The sequence below is a fragment of the Lepus europaeus genome, chromosome 12 (assembly GCF_033115175.1).
Source record: "Lepus europaeus isolate LE1 chromosome 12, mLepTim1.pri, whole genome shotgun sequence".
Taxonomy (NCBI): Eukaryota; Metazoa; Chordata; class Mammalia; order Lagomorpha; family Leporidae; genus Lepus; species Lepus europaeus.
The window spans coordinates 62,125,641-62,142,751 of NC_084838.1; the positions used below are offsets into that span (position 1 = coordinate 62,125,641).

The 17,111-nt window shown below is 40.7% G+C and overlaps 1 long non-coding RNA gene across 1 annotated transcript; it reads left to right on the forward strand.

Annotated features, from left to right (window-relative positions):
- The first annotated feature begins 269 nt into the window (after nucleotides 1-269).
- Nucleotides 270-16,578, forward strand: LOC133771287 (uncharacterized). The gene is made up of 5 exons (XR_009867555.1): nucleotides 270-485; nucleotides 8,145-8,198; nucleotides 9,905-9,998; nucleotides 10,696-10,790; nucleotides 16,221-16,578. It is a non-coding gene; the product is annotated as an uncharacterized LOC133771287 (long non-coding RNA).
- The last annotated feature ends 533 nt before the right edge of the window (nucleotides 16,579-17,111 follow it).

Consider the following 17,111-nt stretch of genomic DNA (forward strand, 5'->3'; position numbering starts at 1 on the left):
TTCAAATAAATATATAAACCTTTATAAAAAACAATTTGGTCATTTGGTTTTACTATTGAATTTAGGGATTTTCTTTTCTATTTTTTTTGTATTTAAGTAATTTAGCAGGTGTAAGAGTTAGCCCACATTTTTCCCAATCTGTGGCTTTTTTTTTTCATTCTCTTAATTGTATGTAACATTTATAATTATGATTCATTTTAAGTTATTTTTTGTAAAAGGTGTGAGGTCTGTGTCTAGATACAGAATTTTACATAGGTAGCGGAGCCAAGATGGCGGATAGTGAGGACGTGCGCCATTAGTCTGCGAAAATAAAGTTTCATAAAAGTGGAATTACTGTAGCCTTAGGAAAAGACTCAAGAAAAAAACTACAGAGGAGACGCCTCCGGATCGAGTGGACGGGACACAGAGGATCTACTGAGAGCCCACTGCGTGGAAACCCAACCGCGAGAACCGAGCCACAGAGTCTTGCCGGCGCGGGAACCGGGGTAAGACAAAAGCCTCAGAAACTCTCCTCCTCCCGCCTCCGTCTGCAGCTCTGCCGCGGCGGCGGCGGCGGCGGCGGCAGCGGCGGCGGCGGCGGCGCCCTGACCGCCTCTCTCCACGGTCCCAGCCCCGGGGAGCGCGCGCGGGCACTGCAACGGCGGCGGCGGAGGCGGCGGCGGCGGCGGCGCCCTGACCGCCTCTCTCCACGGTCCCAGCCTCGAGGAGCGCGCGCGGGCACTGCAGCGGCGGCGGCAGCGGCAGCGACGGCGGCGCCCTGACCGCCTCTCTCCACGGTCCCAGCCCCGGGGAACGCGCGCGGGCACTGCAGCGGCGGCGGCGGAGGAGGCGGCGGCGGCGGCGGCGGCGCCCTGACCGCCTCTCTCCACGGTCCCAGCCTCGGGGAGCGCGCGCGGGCACTGCAGCGGCGGCAGCGGCAGCGGCGGCGGCGCCCTGACCGCCTCTCTCCACGGTCACAGCCCCGGGGAGCGTGCGCGGGCACTGCAGCGGCAGCGGCGGCGGCGGGGGCCTCCCGAGCGCCTCCCTCCACCGCCCCAGTCCCGGGGAGCGCGCGCAGGTACTACAGCGGCGGTGGTGACAGCGGTGGCCGCAGCGATCCTGTGGCCCGGCTGGCCCTAGGCGACAGCGCCTAAAGAGGAAGATCACGGGAGAAGCCCCAGGTGGTGTCTTGGATCACCAGCTGAGACAAGGCTTCAGGAAAAGATTCAAGGAAAAAACTGCAGAAGAAACGCTTCCAGATAACCAACTGCGGGAGACGACCCGCAAAATCTACCCAGCGCGCTTTTACACAGCCTTAAACCTCAAGAAACAAGCATAGCTCTCTGGCCACACCCATCACAGCCCCGAAGGCTCCAACAAAGCAGACAGCTCACTTAGAGGCATAGTATAACGAGAGAAAAAAAAAAAACAAAAACAAAAACACCACAAATTATCTCTAACATGCCAAGCAAGAAACATAGAAGCGGAGGTACCAAGAACAAGGAAGGCACTATGACGCCCCCAAGTGAACAGGACACGCCAATGCAAGATTATGAAGATGAAGACATAGAGGAACTGCAAGAAGCAGATTTCAAAAAATTGATAAGAACATTAAGAAGTTCTCAAAAACAAATTCTTGAACTACAGAAATCCTTAATGGACAAGATAGAAAATCTCTCCCGTGAAAATGAAATATTAAGGAGGAATCAAAATGAAATGAAAAAACTAATGGAACAGGAATTCTCGATAGTGACAAAAAACCACAATGAAATGAAGAACACAATGGATCAAATGGCAAACACATTAGAGAGCCTTAAAAACAGAATGGGTGAAGCAGAAGAGAGAATATCGGAATTAGAAGACAGAGAACAGGAAAGGAAACAGTCAAATCAAAGAAAAGAAGAAGAAATTAGAAATCTAAAAAACACTGTCAGGAATCTACAGGATACTATTAAAAAAACCAACATTCGGGTTCTAGGAGTTCCTGAAGGCATGGAAAGGGAGAAAGGATTAGAAGGCCTTTTTAGTGAGATACTAGCAGAAAATTTCCCAGGTTTGGAGAAGGACAGAGACATCCTAGTACAGGAAGCTCAGAGAACCCCTAATAAACATGATCAAAAGAGATCCTCACCACGACACGTCGTAATCAAACTCACCACAGTGAAACATAAAGAAAAGATCCTAAAATGTGCAAGAGAGAAACGCCAGATTACTCTCAGAGGATCTCCAATTAGACTTACAGCTGATTTCTCATCAGAAACCCTACAAGCCAGGAGAGAATGGCGAGATATAGCCCAGGTACTAAGAGAGAAAAACTGCCAGCCCAGAATATTATATCCTGCAAAGCTCTCATTTGTGAATGAAGGTGAAATTAAGACCTTTCACAGCAAACAGAAATTGAAAGAATTTGTCGCCACTCGTCCAGCCCTGCAAAAGATGCTTAAAGATGTGTTACATACAGAAACACAGAAACACGGTCACCAATATGAAAGAAGGTAAAGGAAGGAAACCTCACAGCAAAAGATCACAGGAATCTCAAACCAGATATCAGAAAATATCTTTGGCAAATGGCAGGGCAAAGTTACTCCTTCTCAATAGTCACATTGAATGTTAATGGCTTGAACTGTCCAGTTAAAAGACACCGATTGGCGGATTGGGTCAAGGAACAAAACCCATCCTTTTGCTGCCTACAAGAAACCCATCTATCCAACAATGATCCATACAAGCTGAGAGTGAAGGGCTGGAAAAAGATATACCATGCCAACAGAAATGAAAAGAGAGCGGGCGTAGCCATCTTAATATCAGACAACATAAACTTTACCACAAAAACTGTTAGGAGAGACAAAGAGGGGCACTATATAATGATTAAGGGATCCATTCAACAGGAAGATATAACGATTATCAACGTATATGCACCTAATTACAGGGCACCAGCTTATTTAAAAGACTTGTTAAGGGACTTAAAGGGAGACTTAGACCCCAATACAATAGTACTGGGGGACTTCAATACTCCACTCTCAGAGATAGACAGATCATCAGGACAGAAGATCAACAAGGAGACAGTAGATTTAAATGACACTATAGCCCAAATGGATCTAACAGATATCTACAGAACATTTCATCCTACATCTAAGGACTTTACATTCTTCTCAGCAGTACATGGAACCCTCTCTAGGATTGACCACATACTAGGCCATAAAGCAAGTCTCAGCAAATTCAAAAAAATTAGAATCGTACCATGCAGCTTCTCAGACCATAAAGGAATGAAATTGGAAATTGGCAACTCAGGAATCCCTAGAGCACGAGCAAACACATGGAGATTGAACAACATGCTCCTGAATGAACAATGGGTCATAGAAGAAATTAAAAGAGAAATCAAAAATTTTCTGGAAATAAATGAAGATAACAGCACAACATACCAAAACCTATGGGATACAACAAAAGCAGTGTTAAGAGGAAAGTTTATATCAATAGGTGCCTACATCAAGAAATTGGAAAGGCACCAAATAGATGAGCTTTCAAGTCACCTCAAGGATCTAGAAAATCTGCAGCAAACCAAACCTAAACCCAGTAGGAGAAGAGAAATAATTAAAATCAGAGAAGAAATCAACAGGATTGAATCCAAAAAAACATTACAAAAAATCAGCCAAACGAGGAGCTGGTTTTTTGAAAAAATAAACAAAATTGACACCCCATTGGCCCAACTAACTAAAAAAAGAAGAGAAAAGACCCAAATCAATAGGATCAGAGATGAAATGGGAAACATAACAACAGATGCCACAGAAATAAAAAGAATCATCAGAAATTACTACAAGGACTTGTATGCCAGCAAACAGGGAAATCTATCAGAAATGGAAAGATTTTTGGACACATACAACCTCCCAAAATTGAGCCAGGAAGACATAGAAAACCTAAACAGACCAATAACTGACACAGAAATTGAAACAGTAATAAAGGCCCTCCCAACAAAGAAAAGCCCAGGACCAGATGGATTCACTGCTGAGTTCTACCAGACATTTAGAGAAGAACTAACTCCAATTCTCCTCAAACTATTTAGAGCAATCGAAAAAGAGGGAATCCTCCCAAATTCTTTCTATGAAGCCACCATCACCTTAATTCCTAAGCCAGAAAGAGACGCAACATTGAAAGAGAATTACAGACCAATATCCCTGATGAACATAGATGCAAAAATCCTCAATAAAATTCTGGCCAATAGAATGCAACAACACATCAGAAAGATCATCCACCCAGACCAAGTGGGATTCATCCCCGGTATGCAGGGATGGTTCAACATTCGCAAAACAATCAACGTAATACACTACATTAACAGACTGCAGAAGAAAAACCATATGATTCTCTCAATAGACGCAGAGAAAGCATTTGATAAAATACAACACCCTTTCATGATGAAAACTCTAAGCAAACTGGGTATGGAAGGAACATTCCTTAATACAATCAAAGCAATATATGAAAAACCCACGGCCAACATCCTATTGAATGGGGAAAAGTTGGAAGCATTTCCACTGAAATCTGGTACCAGACAGGGATGTCCTCTCTCACCACTGCTATTCAATATAGTTCTGGAAGTTTTGGCCAGAGCTATTAGGCAAGAAAAAGAAATTAAAGGGATACAAATCGGGAAGGAAGAACTCAAACTATCCCTCTTTGCAGATGATATGATTCTTTATTTAGGGGACCCAAAGAACTCTACTAAGAGACTGCTGGAACTCATCGAAGAGTTTGGCAAAGTAGCAGGATATAAAATCAATGCACAAAAATCAACAGCCTTTGTATACACAGGCAATGCCACGGCCGAGGAAGAACTTCTAAAATCAATCCCATTCACAATAGCTACAAAAACAATCAAATACCTTGGAATAAACTTAACCAAAGACGTTAAAGATCTCTACGATGAAAACTACAAAACCTTACAGAAAGAAATAGAAGAGGATACCAAAAAATGGAGAAATCTTCCATGCTCATGGATTGGAAGAATCAATATCATCAAAATGTCTATTCTCCCAAAAACAATTTATACATTCAATGCAATACCCATCAAGATCCCAAAGACCTTCTTCTCAGATCTGGAAAAAATGATGCTGAAATTCATATGGAGACACAGAAGACCTCGAATAGCCAAAGCAATCCTGTACAACAAAAACAAAGCCGGAGGCATCACAATACCTGAGTTTAGGACATACTACAGGGCAGTTGTTATCAAAACAGCATGGTACTGGTACAGAAACAGATGGATAGACCAATGGAACAGAATAGAAACACCAGAAATCAATCCAAACATCTACAGCCAACTTATATTTGACCAAAGATCCAAATCTAAACCCTGGAATAAGGACAGCCTATTCAATAAATGGTGCTGGGAAAATTGGATTTCCACATGCAGAAGCTTGAAGCAAGACCCATACCTATCACCTTACACAAAAATTCACTCAACATGGATTAAAGACTTAAACCTACGACCCGAAACCATCAAATTATTAGAGAGCATTGGAGAAACCCTGCAAGATATAGGCACAGGCAAAGACTTCCTGGAAAATACTCCAACAGCACAGGCAGTGAAAACCAAAATTAACTTTTGGGATTGCATCAAATTGAGAAGTTTCTGTACTTCAAAAGAAACAGTCAGGAAAGTGAAGAGGCAACCAACAGAATGGGAAAAAATATTTGCAAACTATACTACAGATAAAGGATTGATAACCAGAATCTACAAAGAAATCAAGAAAATCCACAAAAACAGAACAAACAACCCACTTAAGAGATGGGCCAAGGACCTCAATAGACATTTTTCGAAAGAGGAAATCCAAATGGCCAACAGACACATGAAAAAATGTTCAAGATCACTAGCAATCAGAGAAATGCAAATCAAAACCACAATGAGGTTCCATCTCACCCCGGTGAGAATGGCTCACATTCAGAAATCTACCAACAACAGCTGCTGGAGAGGATGTGGGGAAAAAGGAACACTGACCCACTGTTGGTGGGAATGCAAACTGGTTAAGCCACTGTGGAAGTCTGTCTGGAGATTCCTCAGAAACCTGAACATAACCCTACCATACAACCCAGCCATCCCACTCCTTGGAATTTACCCAAAGGAAATTAATTTGGCTAATAAAAAAGCCATCTGCACATTAATGTTTATTGCAGCTCAATTCACAATAGCTAAGACCTGGAACCAACCCAAATGCCCATCAACAGTAGATTGGATAAAGAAATTATGGGACATGTACTCCATAGAATACTATGCAGCAGTAAGAAACAACGAAACCCAGTCATTTGCAACAAGATGGAGCAATCTGGAAAACATCATGCTGAGTGAATTAAGCCAGTCCCAAAGAGAAAAATATCATTTGTTTTCCCTGATCGGTGACAACTGAGCGCCAAAGGGGAAACCTATTAAATGAACACTATAAGCAACAATGAACTGATCAGCTCCTGTCCTGACTTTAGATGTACAATGTAATATTTTATCCTTTTTGGTATTTGCTGTTATTGTTGTTGTTCTAGTACTGTTGGTTGAACTCAGTAATTAACACACAATTATTCTTAGGTGTTTAAATTTAACTGAAAAGAGATCCCTGTTAAATCTAAGAGTGGAAAAAGAGGGGGAGGAGAGGAACAATTTGGAACATGCTCAATCGGACTGGCCGCAAATGGTGGAGTTGGAAATGTGCCAGGGGATTCCAACACAATCCCATCAGGATGGCATGTACCAATGCCATCGCACTAGTCCAAGTGATCAATTTCAGCTCACAATTGATAGCTCTGATAGCCCTAAGAGTCAAAGAGATCACACAAACAAGACAAGTATCTGCTAATACTAACTGATAGAATCAAAAAGGGAGAGAAAGATCCAACATGGGAAGTGGGATACACAGCAGACTCATAGGATGGCAGATGTCCTAAACAACACTCTGGCCTCAGAATCAGCCCTCAGGGCATTCAGATCTGGCTGAAGAGCCCATGAGAGTATAGCAGGCATGGAAAGCCAAGATACCATGGAAAAAAAAAAAAAAGACCTAAATGAATGATCTCTGTGAGTGAGATCCCAGTGGAAAGAACGGGGCCATCAAAGAAGGAGGTACCCTTCTCCGAAGGGAGGAGAGAACCTCCACTTTGACTATGACCCTATCGGAATAAGATCAAAGTCAGCGAACTCTAAAGGCTTCCATAGCCCTGGCAACTCATGACTAGAGCCTAGGGAGATTACTGATGCCATGAACAGGAGTGTCAAATTGTTAAGTCAGCAACAGGAGTCACTGTGTACTTACACCCCATGTGGGATCTGTCCCTAATGTGTCGTTTAAAGCCAAGTGATGCTATGACTGGTACTGAAACAGTATTTTTATACTTTGCGTTTCTGTGTGGGCGCAGACTGATGAGGTCTTTGCTAATTATAGACTGAAGTGATCTTCTGTATATAAAGAGAATTGGAAACGAAAAAAAAAAAAAAAAGGAAGGAAAAAAAAAAAAAAAAAAACAACCTGGTGTTAAAATGGAAATGGCATAGAAAATTAATTAATTTGAAAAAAATTTTTGTAGGATCTCTGTCTTTAATGTGCTGTACATTGCGATTTAATGCTATAATTAGTAATCCAATGGTAGTTTTTTCACTTGATGTTGCTATGTGGGCAAAATGTTGAAATCTTTACCTAATGTATACTAAACTGATCTTCTGTATATAAAGAGAATTGAAAATGAATCCTTACACGAATGGAGGGAGAGGGGGAGCGGGAGGGGGGAGGGTTGCGGGCGGGAGGGAAGTTATGCGAGAGGGGAAGCCATTGTAACCCATAAACTATACTTTGGAAATTTATATTCATTAAATAAAAGTTTAATAAAAAAAAAAAAAAAAAAAAAAAAAAAAAAAAAAAAAAAAAAAAAAAAAAAAAGAATTTTACATAGGTATGTTCAATTGTTCTAACCCTATTTGTTGAAAAGTTTATCCTTTCTCTATTGAATCAGATTTGCATTTTTTAACCAATGATGAATTGACTGTATTTGAGTGAATCTGATTTTTTCTCAATAAAAAAACAAGGTATATTGTAAGAAAATAATTAAATATAAACAAGAAAAGCACAAATGATAGATGGAGGGAACTTCCATTTATTAGATGATAGAATAAGATTGGGTTTCTTCCCTTGTTTCAGGAATCACTCCAAAGAAACAACGATAATGACAGACACACAGATGTTATCTTTGATGTAAGTAGTGTGTGTTTTTTTTTTTTTATTCCAGATCACGGTGTCTAAGAAAGGAATGCCAAATGCAGTGCTAGTTGGATGAGAGTGCCAGGAGACACCTCGATTTTCTATGTGGGGCTATGAAACTATAAACAGCTGGAATTCCCAGAATTGTGATACCTCCTGGGAGCAATGCCTTCTTTTCAACAACAGAAATGGATAATTAGAGTAGTGACAGATCTCTCCTGAAAGCTATTTTATATATCATAAAGAAGCATGCACGCATGCACATGTACACACACCACACCCACACAAAATGCTGTGACAGAAAGCACTTCAAGTGTAAATCAGAAAGAATTTCTTCTTTCCTGAATTACTGATCTCCCAAGCATAAGCTTGTAATTAACTGGTAGAGAGTGAATCTGCTTCACCCAGTGATGACTAGTAATTTTATAAAAAAAATAGCAATGACAAAAAAGTCAGAAAAGAAACAAAGAAATAGCAGCCAAATAATATTTAACAAAAATATTGCAACCAAATGAATGAACATTGTGATCAACCACAAGCATATGCTTAAGGAATTTAATAAAACATGTGTTATGTGAGCAGGGATCTCATCAGAGATACAAAGGCTCAGGTAGAGATCTCTTGTCCTACCTTTGATCTAAATACCCTCCACAAAATTAAAATGCTGGGGCCACTGAAGTAAGTTCTTTCCCCCTTCTATGTCGATTAAGTGCAATAATTTAGATATTATTTTAGAAGGGTGAAAAGCCAAGCTTGAGCCTCTGGTTCCTCCTTCAGTTGTCAAACTTGGCATTATCCTCTCCTGCATAGCACAAGAAATTAGAAGCTGGGGTGGGAGTATGGGACAGTCATGGAGTTGCTAAGCTTGTATCACATATTGATGTGTTGGTTCGAGGCCCACCTCTTCCAGTTCTAACCCAGGTTGCTCTTAATGTACACCCTGGAAGACAACAGGTGACGACTTAATTACCTGGATCCCTGCTACCCACATGGGAGATCTGGATTGAGTTTTGTGATACTGGCATCAGCCTGGCCCTGCCCTGGCTGTTGCAGGCATCTGGAGAGTGACATAGCAGATGGGAGATGTCTCTGCTTGTCTGTCTTTCTGTCTGTCTCTCTCTGCCTTTCCAATTAAATGAAAATAAGGAAATAAAAATTTTTAAAAAGAAATTAGAAGCTAATAACTCCACTAGGTTAGATGGGGTCCTGTGTATCAGCCTAAGCAGGACACCTTAGAAAGGGATACTTCCTGTGAAGAAAGGGGTGAGGGCTAAATGCTGCTTGGATGTCCTGGCCCAAACACATATCAGCTCATCAACTGAACAATGTGTAGAGTGACCATGAGAGTGAAATATCCATCAGATTAATGCCTGTGAAGGGACATCCAGGAGTAGCAGACTCTAAAAGGTTCCTAACAGGCTCCTCAGAGAATTGGAAATGACTTTTAGTCATTTTGGAAAGAGCATGCTAAGTACAAAGCATATTTTTGGAGAAGACAGCACCCTTGTTTTTACAAGTCCAAGTCTGAATATGAGGCTTTCCCTAATAGAAATCAATTGTGTGACTTTAAGCAAATTACTTCTAAAATCTAGATCCTATGTCTATGAAATGCATGAAATGATGTTTGTATTTCATAGGTTGCTAGAAGCTTTAATTGAAATGATGTTTGTAAATTGCTAAATCCAGTGTTTTTTTTACAGTAGGTGGCTTATGACCACTGGAGAACTCTTGAAGGCACCATTCTCAGTGCAGATGGCAATGGAAGCTGTAGAATATGGAAGCACCAGGCCAACAGTAAGATAGTTGTTGTTGTTGTTGTTGTTATTATTATTATTTTCTAATTTTGTCTAAGGGCAGCTCCAGTAAGTCATGTATTAGATTTATGCAAGAAAGTAAATTGAACTCTTTGCCTTCTCTGTTAATTTCTGTCTCTGTATATCCTTCATAGATAGGAGCAATTCTGTCTAGTTTATCCTGAATGTTTTAGGGCATGTGAAAGGACCTAGACTTTAGAAAAGGATTCCTGGTCAAAATCTCCACTTGGGTCCTTAGTTTCTTGGGCTGTCAAATGAGAGACCAGGATCACATAGTCTGTAATGTTCCTTCCAGAGTTCTTTGGTTTACAGGCTGAGTGCCATTCAAACTTATAATCCTCATTCTGCCCACAGACAGGAAATCTTGTTCTGAAAATGACAATGAAATTCATTGAACATGAATTCCCAGGGGGTATGGGGAAACGAGCCAGATTTTTCCTTCAAGTGTGTGGTGTTTAGTCTTTGTCAAGAAAAGGAAGCTGTCAGACTAAGCTTTGAATATTCCACTCCCCAATATGATATTAATTAAATCTGCTTAATCATTACTGCAACTGCTTAGCAAAGAAAACTTAGGTGCAGAGGGCTCAGAGAAACAAGCATGTGATGGGAAAGAAGGAGAAAGTCAAAACTGGAATCATGTTGGAACACCCACCTCTCCCTCTTCTCATAATTTTAAGGAGTTGATCATTTGCTAAGAAGCCTTGGAGAGTTGCCTGGAGTTCTGTCCTGTGGGACCATTGCACTACTCCCATCTCACTGGTAATTACTCATGGTAAGTGACACGGAGTGACAACATACACAAAAGTTCTTTTCAAAGGAAAACCTTCAAATCTACTCCCACTTTCCTAACAGGTTTTCTAAATCTTCAATAAGTTTGTGTTAGCTAGGAATGAATGTCTGAATTTAGGATTCAAAAATGTTCCTTCCCTCCACCCCCCTCCCCAATCTGTATAATTACTGTTTTTTTCCTGAAGTCTTTCAAAATACTATAATTAACAGATTGGCAGATAACCCATATAACTGCAGTTAAGGCAAATATAGTATGCAGCTGTCTTTGCATTAAGTGATTAAATCAAATAGCATAGTTTTGAAGTACATTTATAAAGCATAAATTTACCTCCTGGCAAAACTGTCTTAAGTAACACACCCTACACCATCTGTTCACTCAGTATTAATAACATATTTCCCAGGACTATAGCTATGGAGATCAGAGCTACCAGCTGTGCAGAACCAAGAGACGGCGAAGGATCCTTTGGAATACTCAGCAACTTTTGGATCCTCTTAAGGGTGCTCATAGTAATTGTGCATGTGAAACACATACACACAACATGAATTGCTGCACACATGAGGCACACATGCTTGTACTTACCATGAACATGCACATGCATGCATATTACCTCAAGATAGAAATGGTCTGTATTTTGATATTCTGAAAGTATGCTAACTTTCTATGAGCAAGACAATACCCTGATACAACCAAAGACATATTTATTCATGTTTTTACTTTTTATTAAATTATTCATTCAAAGACAATTTACAGAAATCTCTTATTTATCCTTGGGGAATACATTCCAGGACTCTGCAATGGATACCTGGAATGGTGGATGGTAAGAAACCCTGTATATGCATGTTTCTTTCCGATACTTTCATGTGTGCTAGGAAGTATAATTTATGAATTGGACACAGTAAGGTTAGCAACAATAACTACCAACGAAATGCAGCAAATATATCAATATGTTATAATAAAAATTATCACTTTGGGGCCATTAATAAGTAAAAGGAAGATTATTTGAACAGAAACATTGGAATACCATGACAGTCTCTCTGATAGCCGAGACAGTTACTAAGTGACTGATGGGTGAGTAGCATATATGGTGTGAATATACCAGTTAAGGAGATAATTCAAGCCCTGAGTGGGCTGGACCTGAGTGGCACAAGATTTCATGATGCCACTCAAAACACTGCACAATTTGGATCGTAGAAATTGTTTATTTCTGATATTTTCTTTTTAATATATTCAGACAGAAAGTGAATCTGCTAATAAGTTCAGGGGGTGCTATATTCTTTATTCAAAAATTTATTTATTTATATTCATTTTATTTGAATAGAAAGGAAAGAGGAAGAGAGAGAGAGAGAGAGAGAGAGAGAGAGAGAGAGAGAGATACAGACAAGGAAACATGTATTCCAGCCACTGGTTCACTTCCCAGATGCTTTGCATCAGCCAAGGATGGAACAGGCTAAAGCTGAGAGTGTAGAATTCATTCCAGGTTCCCATGTGGGTGGCAGGGACTCATATACTCATTACCTGCTGCTTCTCAGAACCCATATTAGCAGTGAACTAGATTGGAAGCAGAGCAGTAGGGACTTGAACCAGGCACTCTGATATGGATATGGAGGTCCCAAATGATGGTTTAACTTTTGCACCAAATGTTGCATGAGAACCACTATACTCAATGCCTTCGACAGCCTAAAGACTAGGTTCTGGACATACCGTGGTGAACAAGATGTTCCTTGCCTTCACGGAAATATGGTCCAGTACAGAATTCTTCTATTAATAAATTAGCTACAATAAATGATGATGGTTCTATACATAACAGAAACCCACAAAAGCTCAGCTTCTGTTAGAGTTTGGAAAATCAAAAGCTATGAATGTTTGTTTTTCAATTCAAGAATGTACACAATAAGTGAAAATGGTTCATTCACCATAAACTTACCCTAGCCTGTCATGAACAGTGGTAGACTCAATGGGAAAAAAAAAAACCACAAACAAACAAACAAAAACAGGAAAAGATGCTTATAATTTGGTGAAGAAAACTGGTTTTACAAGGAAAAAGAGGTATTAGATTTAATGATTCAGATTATTGCATAGAGGTTCCAAGCTCTCCAGCAAGCCCTGAGAAATAGGAAGTCTGAGCAATTTTCCTGGAACAGTGGTTTTCAACCCTAGCTACAGATTGGAATATCTGGGAATCTCTTTTAAAAAAAAAATCCCTACTCAGATTTCACTCAGGGACACTTGAATTCGAAATCTGGAGATGGAGATGGGGCTAAAGGTATCTTTTTTTCTCCTCCTCCCCTCCTCCTCCTCCTTCTTCAGTTTCCTATGTAATTTCAATGAGAACTACCTTAAAAGATGTAAGCTTTGCAGGACAGGCATTGGGACTTATGGTCAAGACACCAGTTAAGATCCCACATTCATATCAGAATGCCTGAGTTTGAGTCCTGGCTCAGCTCTCATTTCCAGCTTCCTGCTAATGCACGCTCTGGGAGGCATTTCAGCGTGTGATACAAAGCAGAGCCAATCACAAAGAGTTTAAATTTTAATCAGCTTTTTTTTTTTTTTTTTTTTTTGACAGGCAGAGTGGACAGTAAGAGAGAGAGACAGAGAGAAAGGTCTTCCTTTTGCCATTGCTTCACCCTCCAATGGCCGCCGCGGTAGGCGCGCTGCAGCCGGCGCACCGCGCTGATCCGATGGCAGGGGCCAGGTGCTTCTCCTGGTCTCCCATGGGGTGCAGGGCCCAAGCACTTGGGCCATCCTCCACTGCACTCCCTGGCCACAGCAGAGAGCTGACCTGGAAGAGGGGCAACCGGGACAGGATTGGTGCCCCGACCGGGACTAGAACCCAGTGTGCCTGCGCCGCAAGGCGGAGGATTAGCCTAGTGAGCCGCAGCGCCGGCCCTAATCAGCTTTTTCAAGATGGGGCTACTTTGAGGAGGAAAGCAAAGAGCAGGAATACATATAATCAATTGAAATGAAAGATCAAATGTTATTTTTGGAGGGTAAGTAGACACAGAATTTTATATATATTTTTTCATTTTTAAAAATGTATTTGAGAAGGCTGGTGCTGCAGCTCACTAGGCTAATCCTCCGCCTGCGGTGCTGGCACCCCAGGTTCTAGTCCCGGTTGGGGCGCTGGATTCTGTCCCGGTTGCTCTTCTTTCAGTACAGCTCTTTGCTGTGGCCCGGGGAAGGCAGTGGAGGATGGCCCAAGTCCTTGGGCCCTGCACCAGCATGGGAGACCAGGAGGAAGCACCTGTGTCCTGGCTTTGGATCGGCGCAACGCACCGGCCGTAGCGGCCATTTGTGGGGTGCACCAATGGTAGGAAGACCTTTCTCTCTGTCTCTCTCTCTCTCTCCCTGTCTAACTCTGCCTATCAAAAAAAAAAAAAATGTATTTGAGAAGCAGATAGAAAGAAATGGTGGAAGCTAGGTTGTGTTTTAAGCTTGGAGCTGAGAACTCAGTCCAGGTTTTTCATGTAGGTGACTTTAACTTAATTTGAGCCATCAACATTGTTTCCAAGAGTCTGTATTAGCAGGAATCTGGAGTCAGGAGCTGGTACCTGGGTGACTCAATCAGTGTCACTGTTGGCCTTGACATCCACCACAGATTCTCAAATTTTGTGTGTGTGTACATGGAATACTACAAATGCAAGTGAGCTCATTTTTTTTTTTTTTTTGCTGCTGTTGTTTTTGCTGTTATCTTATAGTTAATTTTATAGCTACAGGTTATTTCATCTTTTTGAGAAATTTTTGAGGTCTTGCCTGCTCAAGAATCCATCATAACTGTAGTGCTTTATTTACAACTCATATAAATTTATTCAGTAGAGAGTAGGTAAAATAGACATGGAGCTTTCTGGAGTTTAATCTAAAAAAAAAGTTTTCTCTTATTAGAGTCTGAGGGACATAACTTCCAGACTGGACTGCAAGTTTCAGGTTACAAAAGGAGATATTCTGGGTTTGGTGTTGCAGCAGCAATTATCATTGTATCAGCTGCTATATTTAATGTGATTATAATTTATTAGTAGTCTTTATCTGGAGGCAGAAGCAGATTCCATAATTATTGTGAATCACATGCCCTCCAGGCATTTTAGATTTAACTTTTGTTTACTGTCACTTGTACTGAATATATCACTTTGCAATTCATAAAGAAGCACTTCACAGAAAACTAGTAGGTAGTCTACCCCAATATTTTCTATTTTATTAGCCAATGGGAGTTGGCTTTAACCTACCCAGCTTATAATTTGTAACCAGAACAGGCAATTTAATCATTTCAAGATGTGTTGTAGCACAGCTCAAAGCTTTAACAAGCCTGCTTCTTTCATTTCTTAGCTCCTCCCATTCAAGAAGGCTCTTGTATTTTAACAAAGAAAACAGCACTTCTTTTCAGTTTCCCTTGAGGGAAATGTGTATTGAAGCACTTTATAAGGAAAGTGAAGAGGGGGAGAAAAACAAATATCCAAGATGAGGAGAAATGAACTGGGAAATTTTTGAGGTCATATAAAAATTAAGAGAGAAGTTGGTGCAATTATTTTGACAGCAGGTGGGATCTCTAAACTGTTAATTAAGAGACCAACCATTAAGGACATGAAGCTTCAAGTTTCTAGAGAGTTACTCATTCTTTTCTGGTATTTTGAGGTTGATTATATGGCACTATTTTTAAATTTCCTTTTACAACTTTAAAAAATGACAGAGGAAGCACCTTAACAAAATGATCATCCCTGAGGGGACAAGGGCAAAATTCACTGTTTGCCAGATTCTCGTTTTATTTATCTCAAAACTATTTATTCTATGGACAAAAAGACCATTCATTATGAGAAGCAGAGATAGAATTCAACATGCCCACGCTTTGTTAACTAATAAATCAGCCAAATTGGCCCCATAGGAAACCGAATGGGAGTTTCTGCTGATGGAATTAATTGATGGGTGGACAGACAGAAAAATGGACAGATGGGTACTGAAAGACAATATTAGTATTCACCTATCAGATATTATCTAATATTAGCTACATCATGTCCATGTCAAACAGACAAAAAGAACCAAAAGAAAGCAAATTGGTAGGTAGGTTATGCCCTCTGCAATCACAGTAGCAGCAACTTGAGTAACTGGCAGGAGCTTTGTCTTACTTTTCTTTACAGCCTTCACATCTATAATTATTCTTCTTATGTAGTAGCTGCTCAATAAATGTCACATAAATTGAGATAAATGCTATGAATTTATGTGTCAGTAAACAAAAATGACACTTTTCGTTTAGTGTTGGAAAGAATCTTAACATCAAAAAAGGAAGGCATCCTAAATGGAAATAGAACCACTTCAAGGCGTTATTCTGGGGGTCAGCACAGTGGCATAGTGGATAAAGCCTCCGCCTGCAGGGCCGGCATATGGGTGCCGGTTCGAATCCCAGCTGTTCCACTTCCGTTCCAGCTCTCTGCTATGGCCTGGGAAAGCATTAGAAGATGGCCCGAGTCCTTGCATCTCTGCACCTGCTTGGAAGACCCTGAAAAAGCTCCTGGCTCCTGGCTTTGGATCAGCACAGCTTCAGCTGTTGCAGCCATTTGGGGAGTATACCAGTGGATGGAAGACCTCTCCCTCTCTCTCTGCCTCTCTTTCTCTCTGTAACTCGGACTTTCAAATAAATAAATAAATCTAAAGGTCGTTATTCTGAAGTAGTTTATCTACAAAATCCTAAAGAGGCCTTGATGAAGGAAGGGGATATTAGAAGGCACTGGAGTAGGTGAGATGTACAGTACCACCAAGGAGTTCAGTGACCAGAGCAAAAAGATCAGTGGGACCTGGTAATCCTATCATTAGTTGAGCAGTCCTGGACAAATCTATGGGCCTGCTTCTTATTGTATAAAATAGAAAGTTATATTAATTTACTGCATAGGTCCTTTGCAAGGTCTGATGTATATTTTTATAATTCTTATGTCCTGGTCATGAAATACCTTATTTAATCGCCTAGAAATAAAAAAATGATTCATTGTTATTTCTCTTTTTTTGGAGTTGTGGTGGTGGGGTGGATAGCAGAAACACTGATATCTTTTATTTTCTTTCCAGTTGTGTTATAATTTGGAAAGAATTCTTTGATACACAAAAGCCCTAAAACATTAAGTCTACATAGAATTTCGTTAAAGTAACAACCTGGAAAAAATTGGATTTCAGAACAAAAAGATTACTTTAAAAAGAAATCTCTCTAAATATGTATATATTGTATATGTATTTGCAAATACATATGCCAAGAATCAAACCTGGCCAGCGCCGCGGCTCAATAGGCTAATCCTCTGCCTTGCGGCGCCGGCACACCGCGTTCTAGTC